Genomic DNA, 21,774 nt, shown 5'->3' with positions numbered 1-21,774 from the left:
CAGTCGCTGCACATTTCATGGTCTCTGTAGAATATTCGGTCTACTGGCTGCGGTACAACAGTTTGAACCTATAATACCACAAAGGCATTTGACATGGCCCTTACTATTCACTGTGCTCCGGAAGATGGGCGGGGGGAGCAATTCACCTGAATGGTGTCGCTATTGTACTAATTACCTAAGGTCAGAGTGAATGGTCAACTAACCCCTGATATCAGGCTAGAGAGGCACCCAACAGGGTTGCCCCCCCCCCTGTCACCACTGCTGTTCGCATTGGCGAAAGAACCGTTGGCAGAGGCGATCAGGGAAAGTCACCTACACAGGGGAATCCAACTATGCAAACACAGGGTGGTGAAATCCTTGAATATCGACATGGATATTTGCATCCCGGAGCACAACCTTAATCCAATAAGGCGGGATTTACTTACATTCGGGGAGGTGTCGGGGCTTAAAATAAATCGGACAATCCGTCACCACTGCTGTTCGCATTGGCGAAAGAACCGTTGGCAGAGGCGATCAGGGAAAGTCACCTACACAGGGTAATCCAACTATGCAAACACAGGGTGGTGAAATCCTTGAATATCGACATGGGGATATTTGCATCCCGGAGCACAACCTTAATCCAATAAGGCGGGATTTTCTTACATTCGGGGAGGTGTCGGGGCTTAAAATAAATCGGACAATCCATCCTCTTCCCAATGACGGAAGGTGTAGTTCAATTTGCAAATGAGTGGCGGGTTCCAATGGCACATGGATCATACTAGATACCTAGCGGTCAACATATCCCGTAATCCGGCAACCCTGAACATCTGAATTTCTACACCCTCTAACACAGAGTTCTGATATTTCAACCAAACCACCTAGGCCCAACATTAAGTCATTGGTGCACATGCCAATGTTTCGCCCAATTCGGGCTATCTCTAGGCATCCACACATGTTGTACATTTGAAGAAACACCATTTAATTGTTCAAAGTCCACCTGTGTATAGTGAATCTATCGAATGATGCAACATCATCTGTGGCAAATTGTATTTGTGCTTATTGGCAAGAAAGGAACCTACAATACTACCATGTTGTGTATATTCCCTCTTAGTAATCAGGCATTCTATTGTGCAAGCTATGCGTGGTCACCCACCTTTAAATAGTTTGAATGAATGGGTTGTTGAGATTCAGATGAACAAATAAAATCCATTAGGTTTTCATGTCAAACTTTGAATTTTTATTAAACTGAGCGCACTAACATTGTTGGGTGTTTTATTATTGAAAATACCAAAGTCCCGGATCTTTGGCAGATATAGAGGGAGAGAGTTCCAAAGTTTTGGTCCAGCTACAGAAAAAAGAACTCTTTCCAGCCGATAGGATGGAATTTTCAAAAGATATTGGGAGGCCGAAGATAACGGGCAATTTGGCCAATACGGAGTAATTGTCACCTGTAAAGCCAGGCACCCTCTGCCCTGAAGTGCTTAATAAATAATACACAATTTAAATTTAATCCGGGCCCGACCAGAAGCCAATAGAGGCTTTGTCAAGCTGATGAAATAGAGGTTCAACATAAATATTAAATATAAGGGGGTTGGGGGGAGAGCAGACCGCTGATGGACCCAACAAGAACTCTATAGTGGGATTTCACTCCACTAACCAGGACATTCCTAGTATTATCGTAAACTGGGGTGCTGCAATTAAACCAAGCAATATGCTTTCTTCACGATTAGGGAATCATGCTCACTTATTAGTCCGTGGATTGCACAGGTTGAATGAGCTTCTTGGGTTGTAATGGTACCAAAGCTTGCACATATTCTACAGCAGTAAAATTACCTGTAACCCCAGAATCAATCATTGCTGAAGCAGTGACGATGATGTTCTCAAAGACTAAAAGTGACTGATACAGAGATATGTACTCTACTCAAAGAGGCACATTAGGGATATATGTAGGGGCGAGTTCGCTTACTCCCGACACTCCCCATCCCTACACTACACGGACTCCAAACTTTTCCTGAAGGACATGGCATCGCCCCCCGCCTTAGGACAGTGAAGCATTGCTTATTCCTTCTCCTTTAATCCTTTTCCTCTGGACTAGGAGGTCCAGGAATACTTCCAATCTGGATAGGTTCTCCCTCACTCGTTCGGTTTTTACATACCTTATCTAACCTTATGCAAGCAGTCACCTCCTTCCTCTGTTCCCCTTTTCTTTCCATAAACCTTAAAGTCAGGTCAACCAAATCAGCACAAGACAGCATCCTTCAGATCATCCTCAGTCTTTTCTTCACAATGTACGGTCTGCCCATCTGAAGAGCTATATGGCAGATCAACGCGGTGGGGAATCATTGGATGCACGAGGAGCCCTGTTGACAGAGATGTGGGCCTTTGCTCAGCACAGGCCAGCGACCACGCAGAGGCCACCAGTACGCTGTGAGATCTGAGGCGAGGCGCTGCAGTACAACAAAGGGACGATTTACAGCAGCACACAGCACAATAACCATACCGGTCTGCGAGGCACTGAGAGAAGTGTCTCAGAGCAGCCGGGCAGCCCCTGCAGCGTTGTTACAGCAACACGCTGTGTTAAGAAAGCTTCAGATAAGAGCCGGTGAGTCCAGAAATCTGAAAAGCTTTCAAACAGAAGACTAAACACAATGCATCAAGTGCGGTGGAGGTAAAAGGAGAATGCCTGCTAGTGGAGCTCCGTACGTTTGAAAATGAAACCGACATTTTGGAAAGCAGAGCACAATGGATACAATGTGACCAGGGTTCCGGCATTCTCTTACTCAGATGCATAGAAAGATCGCGGGTGGAAACAAAAGTAGCCAGAGGATGTTTGCTGATGAAGGGAAGTGATTTAAAGGCACAATTACGTTGTACAAGAAGAAAGGAATTGTGGAACTTGCAGTGCAAATTAAACACACAAGCAGAGGATAAGGGAAGGGGAGTGTCCCCCTGGCAAACAACTATTTGCCCCACCCCTCCTCCTGCGCAAAGTGAGTGATGGCTGACCAGTCCTATTGCCTCATCCAGCTATTTCCTTGAATCATAAATGTGCCAAGCCTATTCTGCCTTTCTCCCTTGAACACCTCTTTTTTTCACTGCACTCTGTGTTCTACAAGTGGCAAATTCATTCTAGTTGCGATTCTGCCTTTCCTCTCGCGTACCTGTGTGCACTGCACTGTGATTGTGCTTAACATCTTGCATCCATTTTGTGCATTGCAATCTTTTTTTAAAATCAAATCTAGGTGGGTGTGCATCCAGTCTGTGCACTGCATTGTGATTGTGCTTAACATATTGCATTTATTTTGTGCATTGCAATCCTTTTTAAAATTGAATCCTGCACCCCACCTATTGCTCTGCATTTGTATTTACGCCCCCTCTTTGCTACTAGGCCGCCTAATAGCATGAGCCAGGAGTGCAGTGCCCCAAACCTAACTCCCCCCTCTTCTCTCATCTATCCTATGCCACTGAGATGCCACTCACCATCTCTCTAATCTACTCTAACTGCTACACTATCACCTATCCTCCCTCGCTCATGAAATCTGGATGTTAAGTGGACACACAAAAAGACACGTTGGGTGAAAATCCTGGCCTTCCAATCGCAGACACCTACGTTGGTGCATCTTCCAGAGAGATCTTCACTGAAATCCTCTTCTCCGTCCCCTCTCCAGACCTATGGACTTCTCATCTCTACTCTCCCCACTTGCACATCCTTTCCCATTAATTGTGGCACCAACACCAAGTGGGAAGCCTTCTTGGCGGGCTTCTTCTCATCACGCTGCATCGCAAATGTATACCAAACTGGCACTATCCTGGTTCAGGGTCCTCAGGCCAATCTCCTTATCTTTGACCGGATCCTGCTATCCCTCATTAACTTCTTCCTTTTCCTGCCTCTCCCCCTACCACTCTCTCTGCCGGGTTCCACCTGTCTGAATTACCACACACATGTGATCCAATTCAGAAAACCTTCAAAGGCAGAGACTGTCTCCAACTGGTGACCTGTCCGCTCAGCCAACAAATACTCTGCTGACATGTAATCCTAGAAGACAATGACTTGGACATTCTCGCTCTTACTGAGACATGGTTCAATGCCAGCTCATTCACTGCATTTGACTCCCTCCTACGCGATTTCCAAGCCGCGGTGGGGTTGCCATAATCTTCCCTGAGGGGGATCCTTTTTCCATCTTACCCATTCAGCTCTACTCTTGAGAGCCTGGTATGCAAGTTGGTAATCTCTCCCTCCTCTAACCTGACCATTGCTACCATTTACCGGCCTCAGTCACTACCTCCCTGTATGGGCTGATTTCTGTTCCTCCCTACTTTCAATCTGCTTCTATAAGGTGACTAACATCCAATTGGACTCCCCTGGCACAGCATCCACTCTTAATTGACCTCTGCACCTCTCGATCCCTCTCCATTCTCCCTTCTGGTCTAACCCACTCTGCTGGACACACTCTGGATGTCCTCACCCACTCTGACCGACCACTCACATCTCCTCTGGTAACCCCTGTTTCTTGTTCAAACCACTCTTCTCTCCTCCCACCTGGGTACCTGTGGCCCTGTTTCCACACTTCCAAAAGCCCCAACATCCGCTCGATGAAACGAGTGTCAGCTGCTGCCTTCACTTTCATGTTTATCCTCTGCTTGCCCACCCCCAACTCAAACCTCTGCCACTGACACTGCTCTCAGCAACTTTCTCCTGTCCATCACCAACACCCATGACATTATTGCCAAGTGCAACACCTGGTACGAAGGTTATTCATATTCCAGCACATAGAGTCATTCGAGGTCAGTAATAACAGTAATTTGGATCACCATTACAATATTGAGTTTTAAAGAGGAAGTGGCTGGCTAAGTGGGAGAAGTTACTGCAGGATAACACTTTGCTTCATTTGGTGAAACTGACTGTGTCCATTGTATTCTGTTTACTACAGCGAGACCTGGCAAAAAGAATGGTATCGCTTTAAGAGGGGAAAGAAGCAAAGGGACGCTGTGTTGACCAGACGTGCTCCACCCCCCACCTCCCATACTTATCTTCAGCCGCTCCTCAAAGCGGCCGAGAATTGGCTGGCTAAGTGGGAGCAGTTACTGCAGTTAAATCAGTAAAATTAAAGAACACTACAGAAAGAGAGAAGTTACTCTTCCGGCCCCCGCCTTGTACAAGGTCTGTATCAGTCCTTGCTGGCGAATGTGTTCGCAAGCCCCAGGTTGCCTTCAGGTCACCACTAACAGGCGTTGGCGTGAGGAGCCATCTAGGAAGCTGGTTTCTGGTCTATTGTTACACACGGAGTTGGGGAAAGTCACGCAGCTGGAAGACTGTTGGAGTTGTTCGTTTGATGCTAGCTGCATTTGAATCCGACGCTGGGGTCGGGACAGAAGCGTATACTTACACAGGATATCTAAACAACCTGGCATAATTTTACCGTTAGGAAGGGGTTTCAATTGTTGCCTCTGTCTGCAACCTTCATTTGTGCTATGTGAACCGAGGACGCTGAGAAGCCTTGGCTACAACTATGGCAAAAACTGATGTAAGCATTGGGGAAATCCTATCAGCAGAGGGAGCGGCGGACATACATATTACATCATTCGGTGACGGGGAGGCTGATACAAATCAGAAGCTTATAGGCTCGGACTGCACAATTGAGGGAGCACTGTCCTGATACAAATCAGAAGCTTATAGGCTCGGACTGCACAATTGAGGGAACACTGTCGATTGGATGGTCGTTGCACGTAATGGAGGCAGCGATTCCTAATTTACCTATAGTTGTGGAAATATGTTGTTCTACGACCTCCGCCGACAATATAATGCAGTTGGAAAGCAATCTCAACTCGCCCGCTGCTCGTCTCCTCTTGAGGAACGAGGAGCCAACTGCCTCTGTAACCCTGAAATGGGTGCAGGGGCAAGTCCAGGTGCGGAGAAGACGTGGAGGGAAGGGGTTTGGGGGCAGAAAACCTTTCAATCATTAGGGGGAGGCACGCAGCCCTCCCACACTAAACCTCACACTATCTATAGGTTTGGTAAACCACACAATGACTGGTCTACTAAAAAAGGCGAATCAACCCCCCCATGAAATCAATCTGGAAGCTCCCATGCCTCACTCAAGCCTCCTTGGTCTCCAAACAAAGGTTTTACTGGAGGCCCGATTATACTATAGAGTCCTTCAGAAGACATGATTGAGAGACGAGAGGCAACTGCTAGGTCAACGGGAAGACCACCGAAAGAGGTTTGGATACCGTTACTAACAACCCCAGTAAGGAGATAAAATGGAACTTCTCTCATGTCGGGAGGGCAATGATAATTGTAGACAGAGGATCATATGATAAGAGCCCAAAACAAGAGCAACCAGCGAGCTCGATTTGCCCAAAGAAACAGAAATCTGCGAAATCCAACGTTTCCGTCTCTAGTCGATCAGCGAGGAAAAACCCTTAACCGCTGAAGATCTTCTAATAGATATGGCAGCGGCACAAATGGAGGACCAGGCATTGACTAAGGTGCAGGTAGATACTAACTTAACAGCGACTCTTACTCTAACACTTCTGCCATATATGAAATTGCACGTGTCCCTAAACAATCAAATCAGGGACCATTCAATGATTCTAGCAATGATCAATTCCAAGATGGTGATTTTAGAAGGCTTTGTAACTGCAATACAATCCAATTTAGATAAAACACAGAAAACATCACAGAGATTCTTCATAGCATCATAGACCCGATTATCCAAGATGAAGAGACAGGCCGACTAAAGGCGGCAGATGTGGTAACTGGTCGCCTCGCTGATCCCACTATACCGGCGAAGGAGCTATCAAGTACTAAAGGAGCAAGGATCCAAAACGCCCAAGAAAAGAAAGGGCAATTGTCCACAGATGCACAAACAGGGGGAGAAGCTACACTGCCACTGTACTACTGTCTAGGTGGGGCACTGCGCACATAAGGATACACCGGTCCTTCCATTATCTGTCTCTAATAACAATTAATTGGTGATGGCTGTGAGTAATAAGGTTATGTGTTCACGTGACCCCTTGAAGAAATATGACATTTTCTCTAAATTAGGCCCGGAGGCAAACAAGGGACATTCACCCCAAACAAGACTTTGACGGAGCACTCTGAGTAACACAAAACAGCTAAACCGCCCTGTAAAAGAGGACAGATTAAAAGTGCAGGTATTCAAAAACGGGCAATTAGAAACATCATGGTTCCAAATACAAGTGATCTGCTGATGCAAGCTAAAGGTCCAGATAAAGGCCCTCCCAAACAATGCGACACAGAGGAGGTCCTTCAACCCCAACTCAGACGTGGATAGATCATACCAATGCTGAAGGCGACATGGAAGACCTGATCTCTGCCTGCGCTCAAGAGACGGGAACAACATGTGTTTGTACAACTGAGATAAACAGCCTAGTTTATCAAAGCATGGAGTGCCGGTCAGGGGTCCTTGTGTATCCTGGACAAAGGATCTATTCTTGTATAGTTCCATAAAATGATCGACCCACACAGATTCAGGAACACAGCCCTGCTGATTACTACCGGTATTCTCACAGCATAAGCGCATGATTACCCAGAAAACTCAATGTGGCCCCATACGCAGCCTGATCCACCAACTCATTACCTAGGACCCCACAATGACTAAGGGCCCAAGCCAACTCCACCACCGTACCCCCTGCAACACACTCCTCTAATCACTGTCTAATGAGCACAACTATATCCCTCCCATCACAATTCCGCTCCTTAATAGCCAACAACGCACTCATCGAATCCACAAACAAAACCACCATAGCCAACTGTTTCTCCATAATCCGAAGCACTGCCATATTAACAGCCATCAACTGCGCCGTGCAGATGGATACATCATCTGACAACCTAGCCACCCAAAACCCCTCACCCGCATAAAAATAGCAGGCCATACCAAACCTGTTCCTCTCCGGATCCCTGGAACCATCCGTATATACCTGAGCGCCAACTTCCCCCTCCACATACTGCACCGCCAATCTCCGACCACCACCCTTCTTGATCACCGGAATGTACTTGAGATCCAAACTGACACCACTCGCCTGTTAAACAGCATACACACCGTTTTGGAGGATACCTTAAAACCCCCCAGCCTGACAACACCGTTCCATTACCTCCAAAGCCTCCTGCAACCTTCCTTGAATCACTCCACCCACCTTACCCACAACCCAAATCACTCCATCATCTGCACAGAATCCCACCCGATAACCACACTGCCGAACGTTCTCTATAAGGCCATCCACCGCTACAAGAAACAAAATAGAGATGACAACACTACCCTGGGGTGTCACATTTTCCATCAAAAACTCGGGACGACAAATCCCCAACATGCACCCGAAACACCCTGTTCATCAGAAAAGCTTTAATCCAAGAAAACATCTTCCCCTTAAAACCTTTCTCGCAGCACAAAAACCATGTCTCCTGCACACATACACACACACAGCATCAACATCACCCACCCTCAACAACTCCTTCTTCAACCCTTGCCCATTCGCCAACAAACTCCTCGCATTCCATTGCCACAACCTCAGACCCCTGAACCCTCACAGGGAACGTCACCACCACTCACCAACCTATGAACATCCGTATCTGCGATATTTCCAATCCTTAAATACATCTTTGCTGCCTTCACCACCGCCTGCAACCTGTCCGATTTTGACTGACACTCGGCCATCATATTAATAGTTGCGATAATAAAACACAACAAATCCAGCATTCTGATAGTGACACCCGTGCCAATCACCCCCTCAACCCCCAAAGACTGAACCTCCACCTGCTTCACCATTCCAGCAGGACTATCCAATACAACCACCTGATCCGCCCGCACCTTCTGAACTGCTGCAGCATAACTGATGTTATGGGCCGCCTTCGTACTCACAAACGTACAGGCCTGCACCTGCACAACACATCCCCCAAAGGAAGCAACATGATCCCCACCACAATTACAAAACTTCGGTATACATACAGAGACACAATCCTTAATATCATGGGGACCACCACACTTACCACACCTTCTCTCCTTCATACAAGATTGCGCCACGTGACCAGACTCCTGACACTTATAGCATCGAAAAGGGGCTGGAACATAAGGCTTCAGCCTAAAATGATGAAACAGCAAAAACACGTGCTCCGGCACTTCACTCCGCCTAAACCGAATAGCCATCATTGTAGAAATTAAGCCCCCATCGGGACTTTTCCTACCCAACCGTCACACCTCCAACTCCTGCAAGGAACTCACAATATCCTTGTCATGCACACAGAGGTACCCCAAAAATCACCCCCTTAGACACTGCACTGCCCTGTTCCAACACAGAAACAGGATGTCTCCCAAGACAACCCAAATCTAATGCCTTGTTCCTGGTCACCTCACCCACACCTTTAACCAACAAACGCCCCCCACTGATAACCTTGAAAGACTGCACAGCACCCGCCCCTTTCCGGACCCACTCGGACACCACAAAAGGGCTAACCCCACTGAGATGCTGATCGGGCTTTGTCAACTTGATAACCACCTGCCAACCCAACTCTGCCTCCATGGGTGCAACCCCAAACTCACACACTGCTGTCCACCACCAGAACCCCCACCGCCATCCACCCTCCGATCCACAGGGGAGGACATGAACACCGGCTCCCACCAAACCCTCCGCCAAATATGATATGATATTGTATTTATATGGCACTCAATACACAAGTGTTTCAGAGCGCGACCAAGCAAAGGGAGGGCAACAGGGGAGAACGAAAATAGCAATCTTACTATGCCCAGTGACATTAAGAGCGCACACGTCCATGGAAAAGGGAGTGAGGGAAAGTGCGGAACAGAGGCGAGAAAAGAATAATAAGTGAAATAAATTTCAGTGAAAAAGGTAGTGCAGCCAGCAAGTGCATGATTAGTCAGGGTATATCTGATAAGTGCAGAAGAAGAGTGGGGGGCTGTATGGGTACAGATACAGATCCCAGTGCCAGGGGTTGATCAGCAGCAGTTCAGAAGGGAGGCAGGGTGAGCGGTATCTGTGCCCGAAGGACAGAGGGTGGCAAGGTGCACGGTGCCACGAGAGATAAGCAGAACAACAGGGGAGAAGAGGGGCAAAGGCAGAAGCGAAGAAGAAGGTCTTGAGGGGCTCCCGGAACCAGAGATGGTGCACCTCAAGTTTGAAGATGGTCGGGAGGCTGTTCCAAAGGGAGGCCCCAGCCAACAACAGATATGTGCCCCCTGCTCGTTTCTTTGAAAAAGGACCGACCCTGAGGCAGTTAGAAGTAGAGGAGCGAAGGGCTCGAGAGGGGAGGTATTTACAGAGGGATAGTTGAAGGTATTTTGGACCCAGGCCCCAGAGAGCCTTGTGGACAATGCAGAGAGTTTTAAATGTAATACCTGCATCCACTGGGAGGCAACAAAGGGATTTCAAAGCTGCAAAGGTCGGTGAGGTGACCAGGGCTTGAGGCCAAGGACAGGCCTTGCAGTTTTGTTCTGGATTAGATGTAGAGGTTGGAGAGTGGAGGCAGGTAGATTTAGGAAGAGGCTGTTACAGTAGCCCACCCTAGAGGGAACCAGATCTTAGTAGAAAGTGAGCTTCTGAGGGAAGGAGAGGAAAGGCAGAGTACCTCTAAGGAGGTGCAGTAGGAAGTTTGACTTTTTAGAGACGTCAGAGATGTGAGCAGAGAAGTAAAGTGTGGAGTCAAAGATGACCCTGAGATTCTTAGCCTCGCTGGTAGGAGTAGGAGGAGGGCCAAGGGAGGCCAGCCAGAGAGTGAGGGGAAAGGATGGTGAAGGTGTACCAACGAGGAGGATCTCAGTCTTATTGGCATTTAGACAAAGATCATTGGCAGCACCACAATTTTGAATGACGATTAGGCAGTCTTAGATAAGGGGTTGGCAGTGGAGGTGCCTGAGGGAAGCCTGAAAATGAGTTGGGTGTCATCAGCATAGCATTGGAAGTTGGAACAGAAAATGGAAATGCAGTAGGCGAGAGTTGCCAAGCATTGGTTGAAAAGCCAGGGCTTGAGGTTAGACCCCTGGGGAACACCACAGGTAGAGAGAGAGAGATAGAGGATAGGAAGGACCCAAGTGTTACCTGGGAAGGTCGATCAGAAAGGAAAGAGGTCAGCCAGGCCAGAGCCTGATCTGTGAAACCCAGGTTGTCACAGAGACGATTGCGCAGGATGGTATGGTTGTCAAGAGGAGAGATCAAGTAGGATGAGGATGGAGGGAATGTTAGAGTCAAGATTAGAAAGCAGGTCTTCACAGATGTTCAGGAGAGCAGTTTCTGTGCTTCTGGCAGCTCTGAATCCAGATTGGTGGTCATGGAGAGAGCCAACAGCGTCAGAACGAAGGTTAAGCTGGGAGATGGCCAGCTTTTCCAGGAGCTTCTCCAAAAAGGGAGTAATGGAAATAGGGCTGTAGTTAGCCAGACAGGAGGGATCAGCTGTGGGTTTCTTGAGGAGAGGATGCACAAGGGAGTACTTCGGAGGGGCCGGTGGGAGATTCAGATGCCGGAGCGAGGGCATCGATGTGGTCCTTAGTGGTTTTAGAGGTTTTCATAGATCGGTTTCATTAATCGTTAGGACAGTATCAGAGATGAGTTTCTGGCAGCACTGCTTGAAAACCGAGAAGAAGGCACTACACGTTGCTTTACACTGTGTATGGAAGTTGATGATTTAGTAAGAGAACATAATGACTTATCGTCTTGCTCAGAATTATCCTGAATCAATGGAAAAACAAATGTTATGGTCATAATGATGTTTTATGAGCTCAGGTAGGAGCGATTGTGAATATTGCGGAAAGTTATGCTACATCTTTAGTGATGAATTGCTATTTAGTTTTGATGGAAATTACTGTATACATTAGTGATTTGTAGTTTTATGATGAATTGTATTACATATGTTTTGTAACCGTGTTCATATGTGTATGTGTAAAGTGTAATATGAACTGATCACATGAATACATTATTTCATAAGAAGGGTACAATTGTTTACAAAAATTCTAAATACAATTGCACAATAAACATGAAGCACAATAAATCTAATGATCAAAGCTGATTAGAGGAAAGAGAAAGAAGAGAAGTTTTTAATTAGGAACGAAAAATATGATAGGTGACCTGAAATGCACGGATAGAATGAGGTACAGGATGCACGGATAGAATGTGGAAGCGCATTCCAATGGTCAGGTGCAAGAAGAAGAAAAGAACAGCATCGAGAAGCACAGGGCGGCCGAGGAACGACAGGACAATGAGATGACAGAAAACCAGCGTCCATTTGAAGCAAAGATCTCAAGATAGCAACATATTTTCCAAAATAAAAAAATGGGTCCTTGGAAGGAGTAGGTTTACCTATATTTGCTGCCCACTTTCATGTAATTTAACACATCATGATTTTACAGTGAGGCGAGTGTGGGTATGAGCAAGAGAGATTATTTCTGAAAACCCCTGCAGGTGGTACCATAACACAAACGTCAGGAGTGATGCGTCCCAGTGTTGTCTGGGAGTCATTGAAATGTACGATACAGGGCCATTTAATTGGTGTATCGATTGGGCTGAGGAAAAAGAGCGTTGAAAGGGAGGCATTGTTGGAGACTAAACTTACCGAATTGTCAAGGAGGGTGATGGTGGATCCCGTTTGTGGAGAGGCGGTGGGTGAACTTAAAAGGGTAAGGAGAGAATTGAACTCACTCATTGATGAACGTAATGATCGGAGTAACTTCTATTTGAAATGTGCGTATTATAAGAAGGGTGAAAAATGCAACAGGTGGTTGGCTTATAGGCTGAGGAAGCGGGAGGCGGAGCGGTCTATTCCGTCGATTTGTACGCATGACGTCAGTATAATTTATCATCCGGGTGAGATAAACAACATTTTCAGAGACTTTTATGAAGAACTTTACAAGAATGAGCCGGAGGTATCAGGTGAGGGTACAGAATTTCTGGATAAGGTGGGCCTATCTAGGATTAATGTGGATGATTCAGAGTTGTTGGAGGAGGATTTTTTGTTGGATGAGTGGATGATTCAGAGTTGTTGGAGGAGGATTTTTTGTTGGATGAGGTTAGGATGGCGATTGGTAAGTTGAATGCTGGGAAGGCCCCAGGACCGGATGGGTTCCCGGCAGAGTTTTATAAGATGCTGCCGGATTCGGCTTTACGATTGTTGCTAGATATGTATGTGGAGTTGATGGATGTTATGGCAGAGTTTCATGATTGTTCTGGATACCAAATTATTTGGATGAAATCAGATATTATGCCTTTGACACATTCTGTTGATAGGAGGTTTGTGGTGGACTTGGGCTTCAGGTTGTGTCCAGATAAATTGCTGTACTTGGGGGTTTGGTTTACTCAGGAGATAGGGGACATGGTTAAGGAAAATGCGCGGGTCATGTGTAGTGGTTTGCGGACGGACCTTGAGAGATGGAGTCTTTTGAATCTTTCTTTGTGGGGTAAGGTGAATGCCTTAAAGATGATATCTACCCCGAGAATTACTTATGTTTTGAGTGTGGTCCCTTTGATGTTCCCTGAGACTTTTTGGAGAGAGTTGGACAGGATGCTGCAGGAGTTCCTGTGGGATAGGAAGCCCCCGAGGTTGAAGTTGTGGAAGTTACAATTGCCATTGCATAGGGGTGGTCTTGGGGTGCCAAATTTCATACCACCTGGCTTTCTTTTCAGAATTTTTGGTTCCATTTGTGGAGGACTTGCAGGATGTCTGGGTAGAGGCTGAAACCAGTTTCCATGGGCCTCTTACTCCAAGAGCTGTGTTGACTTCGGTCTCTAGACAGAGTTGTGGACATGATTTGCTGATGGATAACGTGAGGAGCGCCTGGAAGGGCTTGTGTCGTTATTTGAAGGTGGACGCTTTGAGGGAGCCTGATGCCTCGGTGTGGCTAAATCCTGCTATCAAAATAGATGGCAAGGTGGTCTTTTGGGCAGATTGGTTTCTGGGTGGGGTGAGGTGGGTTGCTGATCTGTTTACAAATGGTCGTTGGATGAATGCAAGGTATTGCAGCAACAATATGGTATTGAAAACTTTAGACCCTCTGATTTTGTGAAGCTTAAACGTGTGATTGGAGTTGTGGATTTGGAGAGGAAAATTGCATTGGATCTGTTTGCAAGGAATTTGGTGGGATCGGGTGGGGACTGGCCAGTTGCCTGTATAAAGCATTTGTGTCGTGTTATCAGGGGAATGATTCTCTAAGAGAGGAATGGGGCAGGAGAATCGGATTGGATATCACAGAGGGCTTACGGCAAAACATGTGTATGAATGTGAAGTTGAGCTCGCTGGGACTCACGGAAAGATCGAGACAGATTAAAATTCTTAATCAAATTTATTGGACGCCTGAGAGAATGTGTAAAAGAGGGTTGTTGGAGAGTGCAGATTGTTGGAGATGTTCATGTGAGATTGGTACGACGGAACATCTGCTATGGGATTGTAGGCTGGTGAGACTGTTTTGGGGTGAGATTGGACGTGTCTGTGATGAAGTGATTGTTGGTCTCCCGGTCTTGGATTTTAGTGTGATCATATTTGGGAGTGATGAGTCTTTGGATGATCTCACTCAAAGTGAGAAGAAGTGGTTGTTCAGAGGGGCAATGACTGGTAAAAGAATTATATTGAGGAACTGGAAAAATGCTTTGACATTGAATGTGGAGACGTGGTTGTCTGAGATGCATGAATTGGCAAATATGGAGAGAGTGATGTATAGGAGACTTGGTAAATTGGCTTTGTTTGAGAAAATATGGGGTAGATTTTTGCAGTTGTTTTAAATTGACATTATAGTTGTTGGTTGGGGGGGTAATTGAGAGATGTATTTGAGATGTTGGGGATTTAGGGTATTGTATATCTCGCTGTGTACATAGTACTGTGTAAAATGTTGTGCTTTTTTTCATGTGTTATTTGAAATACGCTGATTGTATTGGGATTTGCTATGGATGTTGTGTAAATAAAATTTCAAAAAAGAAAATAAAACGTCAGGCTACTCTGGCCTAAAACTACGACTCTTAATGCTATATTTCACATAAAGGCTTTGTCACATCAGTGATTGAGGTATTAACGGATGAGCTCCATCCCTCACCCCTCCTGCCAGGATGGTCCAATATCAGGATTTTAGATCCCTCACATAGCACGTCATGCAGAGCTCGGCACGCGTCGTGACTGAATCATGCTGCTGTTTGGAACAGTATCTGCAGGGTGTGAGATGCGAGGACTTGATGAAGACCTAGACACAGTTGATGGAGCCACATCTTGGAGCTTCCCTCCCAGGTCAATTTGTGGGAAGAGTGCTTCAAAGTGGGTCATCAGGAATGCACACGGGCTGCTAGCCAATAGGGGATCCCAACACCTAACAATGCCAGTTGGTCATTTTATCCAACAACTGGTGAAAATAAGTTAATAAATAAGGGATACAGATGATTTCAGGAGCCTGCAATACTTGGGTCACCTGACTTGCTAACAGTTAACAAGCGTGTGCAAGTGGGCATGTCACTGTCCTTTACTCAGCTTCCTTCATTATCATGAGGGCGAAGGTTTCAATCACCTCATGTTGTGACTGCTCTAGCGGGTGGGCAGGCAAGGGGAGTGTGTGTGTGTCTGGGATACTTCCGCACTCCATATTATCCTTTCCATTGACTCTACCGCATGCCCTCAATTCCCCTCCAGAACGCTCACTCATTCATGAATAGCAACATAAAAACACCCACCAAAGTGTAGATCTGGTGTTCCGCTTCATTCAGCCCTTCCCGATAAAGGTTTTACCATCAATCCCTTGCTCCCCAGGTGATCAGCAAAGAGGACAACCAACACTAGGTGTAGCTACCAATGTGCTTATTTAACTCACTTTTACAATTCCACTCCTCCGCCCCCTATAGAAAAGTGCTGAGATACACCATACAGGTCCAAAAGCGAATTACCAATTGAGTTTAATAGAACAGCATAGAGGAAAGGATTAACATGACATGCTATGTGTATTTGTAGAGTGCACCTCGCTCCCCCCCCACACACACACTGATGCATTTTGGTGTCCTAGACAAAAGGCAATACATTTTCATTGTTACAAAACTCAGAGGCTCATTCTGTCAATCTTGGATGGATGAAGGGCTGGGTGGACCTGCAGGATTCAAACTAGTGACTATGAGATCGCACAACCATGGATCCTACCAGCGAATGCCCTAGTCCACTGAGCCACAGACCTGGATGCTAAACTTGGATCTGGACACCAGTTTTAGGAAGAGGCAGGAATGGATACAAGACAGGAGAGAAGGAGACATGAAGGGTACAGGAACGCAGGGTGGGAGACTGGCTATCTCAGAAGCATAGAACAACCTGTGCAGACAAAATCTACAGCAGTTATTTACCTTTTGGTGCCTGTGCTTCTTACGTTTTGCAGAGTAGGAGGATGCAATATTGAGTTTAGATCTATTAATTGAAGACATTATTACGTTATTAAATATTATAAACGCAAGACATCCCATAACGATAAATAATCGAAACATCCAAAGAGGAGCTTTCCGTTCTCTCCCCGCCCAGAAATGCACGCTCGATCACATACACAGAAGACAGGATTAACTGGAGGTTTATGAAGAACAAGCAGGTCAAACGTAAATAACACTTGGCCAAAACAGAAGATCACTTTCTCACTAAAAGAGGAGTGAATAGTCGCTGGTCTCACCCACAGCAAATGATTGCCCAATGATTCCTTAAGACATATTTCACATTTAAAAACATAGCATTTGAGGTCCCAGGGAGATTAAAAGGAGCCCATCCACCCAAGACAGTTACTAGTCCAGTTGGTGCCCAGGGCGAAACACTACCATGCACCCCCTGCACTCGGTATGTGCGCCACTCCCAAACTACACCCCACAGATAAGTGACTCCTACCCAATATCAATAAATCACTGCTATTCAAATGAAACAGGTTTTATTACATTGCGAATCAAGAACTTTGCAAAAACTGGAAAATGCTACACACAGATTTGGTGATCAACTGCTTTTGAGTTCAGAGCAGCTTTTGGCTTCTGTCTCATAGCTGTGCTAATAGTGGTTGTTAACTTTAGGAGACTAGAGTCTATAAAAAAAGAGTCGAGTTTGGGAGCCAGAAGAGATGTTGCTGTAGGCTGGCAAGAAAACAGAAGGCTGGAAGAGAAAGCACTGGATCAGGTGGGAGGGGTCAAAGTCCCTCCTAATTCCTGGCTGGATTTTAATGCCACTAAACTGGACTTTTGGCTTTTCTGAGACATTGGAGTCCCCAGAGGACTGTCTATTGACTTTTGAGCAGAACTATTGATTTTGATTGAGCAGTATGGGGAATATGTTGTACTTTTACACCCAAGGCACGAGAGCTCACACCCTCAATTTTAATTGACTACATGCTGGCACTATGCTCAAACTCAAATTGGCATCAACTCCTTTTGAATCATTTTATCTCTGTTATGCTTTTTTGATGAAGTGGCTAGTGATTTGTATTGATGATTGATATGTTAGGCATATTGCTTGGATTGTGTAAACCATTTCAGGCTTCAAGCTCCTCCAGCTCTCATCTACCTGTTGTGAGGCAGCATGGTATCAAAAGACACAAAGAATCAAGATTAAAAACCTTTAAGCTATGGAATCATCCGAAATTGGGGGTGCTGTGGTCCATTTGGAAAGAGGGGACCCAAACCAACCATTTGACAACATGGCCTTCTCCACTTCACTTTGGGGTCCTCCACTTGGATTGGGCAACAAGGGATTCAAAAATGCTCAGGTTTGGTCGGATATGGGCATGGAATGGGCGGGCCAATTGTTTATAGAGGGAGTATTTCTAACATAGGAGGAAATGAGGGAGACTCTGAGACAGGGTACAATCTCCATATTTGAAAATATTAGGCTGAAAGGCATTTTGGGCACACAAACCTGGGGGCAAAAGTTCAAGAGATCCCTGACCCCCTTTGAGAAAATGCTGGATTCAGCAGACTCGAGACGAGGGATGGTATTTAAGATATACAAATTATTGAACACCATTAACCTAACGGAAAGGAGAGGGTTTTGTAACTACTGGAATAAATTGGCAGGGGAGGAGCTATCGGAAGAAGCATGTAGTAAGATTTTCAAAATAGCCTTCCACAGCAACCTTTTTACATCAGACATGGAGCACAACTTAAAGATCATACAGGGTTGGCATAGGGACCCGCTGAAGTTATCAAAAATGTTCACGGGGGTCTCTCCCAAATGTCCAAGAGGTTGCGGTTTGGTGGGTATGAGGGCACACCTGTGATGGCAGTGCCCGCAGGTTCAGACATATTTGGAGAGCATGAGAGGATGGATTACTGAAGTCACCGGGGAACCTCTACCGCAAGACCCACTGACGATCCTCCTGGGCCTTCCCCCAAGAGACTCGGAAGTATACAGATACCCCAGAATATGGGAAAAGATTCTGAGGGTGGGGAGGGTTGCCCTGGTGCAAAAGTGGAAGAGCCCGGTACCCCCCTCCAAGGAGGACTGGCAGAGGAAATTAAAGAACATGTTTCTCATGGATAAACTTACTGCTATGGTTAATGATGCCTCCAGCACGTTTCAACTGAACTGGGAGGGAGTGAGGCAAGCGTGGGGATGGGAAGTACACTGAAGCATGAGGGCCGACCAGGTCACGAGAAATGAGGAGGAGAGCCTCAGAGAATGGATTGGAATGCAGAGTCTGGGCTGAAAGTACAGCACATGAGGGGTCCACTGTCTGGCATACAGTGATTGATTTACAGACCATGAAAAGACCTATTTACGGCCAAGTCCTCATCCGCAGATGAAGAACTTTCCGTGAATATCTTAACACCAGTTCATGTTTGTAGAGCACTCATTCGGGGTTTCAGTTTGAGGAAAATCTAGTGGGGGTGTTGGGTTAGGGTGAGGGGAACGGGGGTGGGGGAAATGTTGTTGTTTGATAAAAATGCCAATAGAACCAAAGTTTTTTTTAAAAAAAAAACTTTATTAACTTGAGGAGTTTAGACTTTTTAACTGGCCCTATTTCTAAATGTGAGCAGAACTGCCTGCGAGCCGACTCCTAATACAATTGCCATGTCAAATGCCGACCCAATAATTGTAATGTTCCTGCTCCTAATGATTGCAATGCTCCTGCACCAGTTCTCAGTACTGCCTGCGTGCCCACTGCTAGTACAACTGCCATGCCAAATGGCATACCTAATGATTGCAATGCTCCTGAAACAGTTCTCAGTACTGCCTGCGAGCCCACTGCTAATACAACTGCAATGCCAAATGCCTACCCAAAGATTGTAATGCTCCTGTGCCTAATGATTCCAAGGCTCCTACGACAGTTCTCAGTACAGCCTGCAAGCCCACTGCTAGTAAACTTGCCATGACAAATACATACCTAATGATTGTAATGCTCCTGTGCCTAATGATTGCAATGCTACTGCACCAATTCTCAGTAGTGCCTACAAGCCCACTGATAACACGATTGCCATGCCAAATGCCATACCTAATGATTGCAAAACTCCTGCATCAGTTCTCAATACTGCCTCTGAACCCACTGCTAGTACAACTGCCATGCCAAATGCCATAACTAATGATTATAATGTTCCTGCACCAGTTCTCAGTACTGCCTGCGAGCCCACTGCTAGTACAATTGCCATGCCAAATGCCATACCTAACGATTGGAATGCTTGTGTGCCTAATGATTGCAAGGCTTCTGCACCAGTTCTCAGTACTGCCTGCGAGCCCACTGCTAGTACAAATGCCATGCCATGCCAAAAGCCATACCTAATGATTGCAAGGCCCCTGCACCTGGTCAGTACTGCCTCCGAACCCACTGCTAGTACAATTGCCAGGCCAAAGGCCTACCTAATGATTGCAAAGCTCCTGCACTAGTTCTCAGTACTGCCTCTGAGCCCACTGCTTGCACAATTGCCATGCCAAATGCTGTGCCTAATGATTGCAATGCTCCTGCACCAGTTCTCAGTACTGCCTGCAAGCCTACTGCTAGCACAATTGCCATGACAAATGCCATACCTAATGATTGTAATGCTCCTGTGCCTAATGATTGCAAGGCTCCTGCACCAGTTCTCAGTACTGCCTCTGAGCCCACTGCTTGCACAATTGCCATGCCAAATGCTGTGCCTAATGATTGTAATGCTCCCGCACCAGTTCTCAGTGCTGCCTGCGAGTCCACTGCTAGTACAATTGCCATGCCAAATGCCTTCCTAATGATTGCAAAGCTCCTGCACCAGTTCCCAGTACTGCCTGCGGGCCCACTGCTAGCACAATTGCCATGCCAAATGCCATACCTAACGATTGTAATGCTCCTGTGCCTAATGATTGCAAGGCTCCTGCACCAGTTATCAGTACTGCCTGCGAGCCAACTGCAAGTACAATTGCCATGCCAAATGCCTACCTAAAGATTGCAAAGCTCCTGCACCAGTTCTCAGTACTGCCTGCGAGCCCACTGCTAGTACAATTGCCATGCCAAATGCCTACCCAATGATTGCCATGCTCCTGTACCAGTTCTCAGTACTGCCTGCGAGCCCACTGCTAGCACAAATGCCATGACAAATGCCTACCTAATGACTGTAATGCTTCTGGTGCCTAATGATTGTAAGGCTACTGCACCAGTTCTCAGTACTTCCTGCGAGCCCACTGCTAGTACAATTGCCATGCCAAATGCCTACCCAATGACTGCAAGGCTCCTGCACCAGTTCTCAGTACTGCCTCTGCGCCTACTGCTAGCACAATTGCCATGCCAAATGCCTACCTAATGATTGTAATGCTTCTGGTGCCTAATGATTGTAATGCTTCTGGTGCCTAATGATTGCAAGGCTCCTGCACCAGTTCTCAGTACTGCCTCTGAGCCCACTGCTAGCACAATTGCCATGCCAAATGCCATACCTAATGATTGTAATGCTCCTGTGCCTAATGATTGCAATGCTACTGCACCAATTCTCAGTAGTGCCTACAAGCCCACTGCTAACACGATTGCCATGCCAAATGCCATACCTAATGATTGCAAAGCTCCTGCACCAGTTCTCAATACTGCCTCCGAACCCACTGCTAGTACAATTGCCATGCCAAATGCCATACCTAATGATTATAATGTTCCTCCACCAGTTCTCAGTACTGCCTGCGAGCCCACTGCTAGCACAATTGCCATGGCAAATGCCATACCCAATGATTGTAATGCTCCTGTGCCTAATGATTGCAAGGCTCCTGCACCAGTTCCCAGTACTGCCTGCGAGCCCACTGCTAGTACAAATGCCATGACAAATACCAAATGCCGAGCTGGTGGAGGATCATTTGCCACGTCCTCCGTTTTAAAGGACCCAAGCTACAGTCAGGGATAAACCTCTCACCTCTCTCATGTCACCACGAGGTCCACAGGCGGGAAAAATTCCAAAACCGAAGAAGAGGTCTCGAGGCAAACAAAAGAGACTGGCAAGTAGGTGAAGAAACACAGTGCGCATGCGCACAGAAGCAGTGTTTTAGAAGTGAGCTTGACAAGTAGCCGTGGAAGCACAGTGCGCATGCGCATAAAAGAAGTGTTTTAAAAGTGAGCCTGGCAAGAGCCACAGAAGCACAGTGCGCATGTTGAGAGAATCTGTGTATTAGCATGAGCACAAAAGCAGTAGTTTAGAAATGAGCCTGGCAAGGAGCTATAGAGGCACAGTGCGCATGTGCAGAGAAGCAGTGTTTTAGAAGTGAGCCTGGCAAGTAGATTGTTATGATCGTGTATCTGCAGTGAGTGTGTTTATAATCTGTAGGGTTACAGTATGCATGTGCAGAGAAGCAGTTTACTGCAGGAAGGCTGGCTGAAGGTACACAATGCACATTACCTTCTCGGAAGA

The 21,774-nt window shown here is 46.4% G+C and overlaps 1 protein-coding gene across 4 annotated transcripts in view; it reads right to left on the bottom strand.

Annotated features, from left to right (window-relative positions):
- Positions 1–21,410, bottom strand: part of LOC138559109 (zinc finger protein 268-like) — a 37,522-nt gene extending 16,112 nt beyond the window's left edge. For 2 of the 4 annotated variants that reach the window (XM_069642681.1, XM_069642683.1), the window contains exons 1-2: positions 21,283–21,395; positions 16,306–16,366 (exon numbers count right to left, since the gene is read on the bottom strand). The gene's annotated coding sequence lies outside the window, so the exon portion shown is untranslated. Of the gene's footprint in view, positions 1–16,305; positions 16,367–21,282 lie in introns of all 4 variants that reach the window. The other 2 variants (XM_069642684.1, XM_069642682.1) reach the window with 2 other exon arrangements.
- Between the last annotated feature and the right edge of the window lie 364 nt (positions 21,411–21,774).

The sequence above is a fragment of the Ambystoma mexicanum genome, unplaced genomic scaffold (assembly GCF_040938575.1).
Source record: "Ambystoma mexicanum isolate Mex_15411 unplaced genomic scaffold, UKY_AmexF1_1 Mex_scaf38, whole genome shotgun sequence".
In the NCBI taxonomy this organism is placed as follows: domain Eukaryota; kingdom Metazoa; phylum Chordata; class Amphibia; order Caudata; family Ambystomatidae; genus Ambystoma; species Ambystoma mexicanum.
Note: the sequence above shows the minus strand (reverse complement) of the source record. Positions and strands in the feature narration are given on the sequence as shown.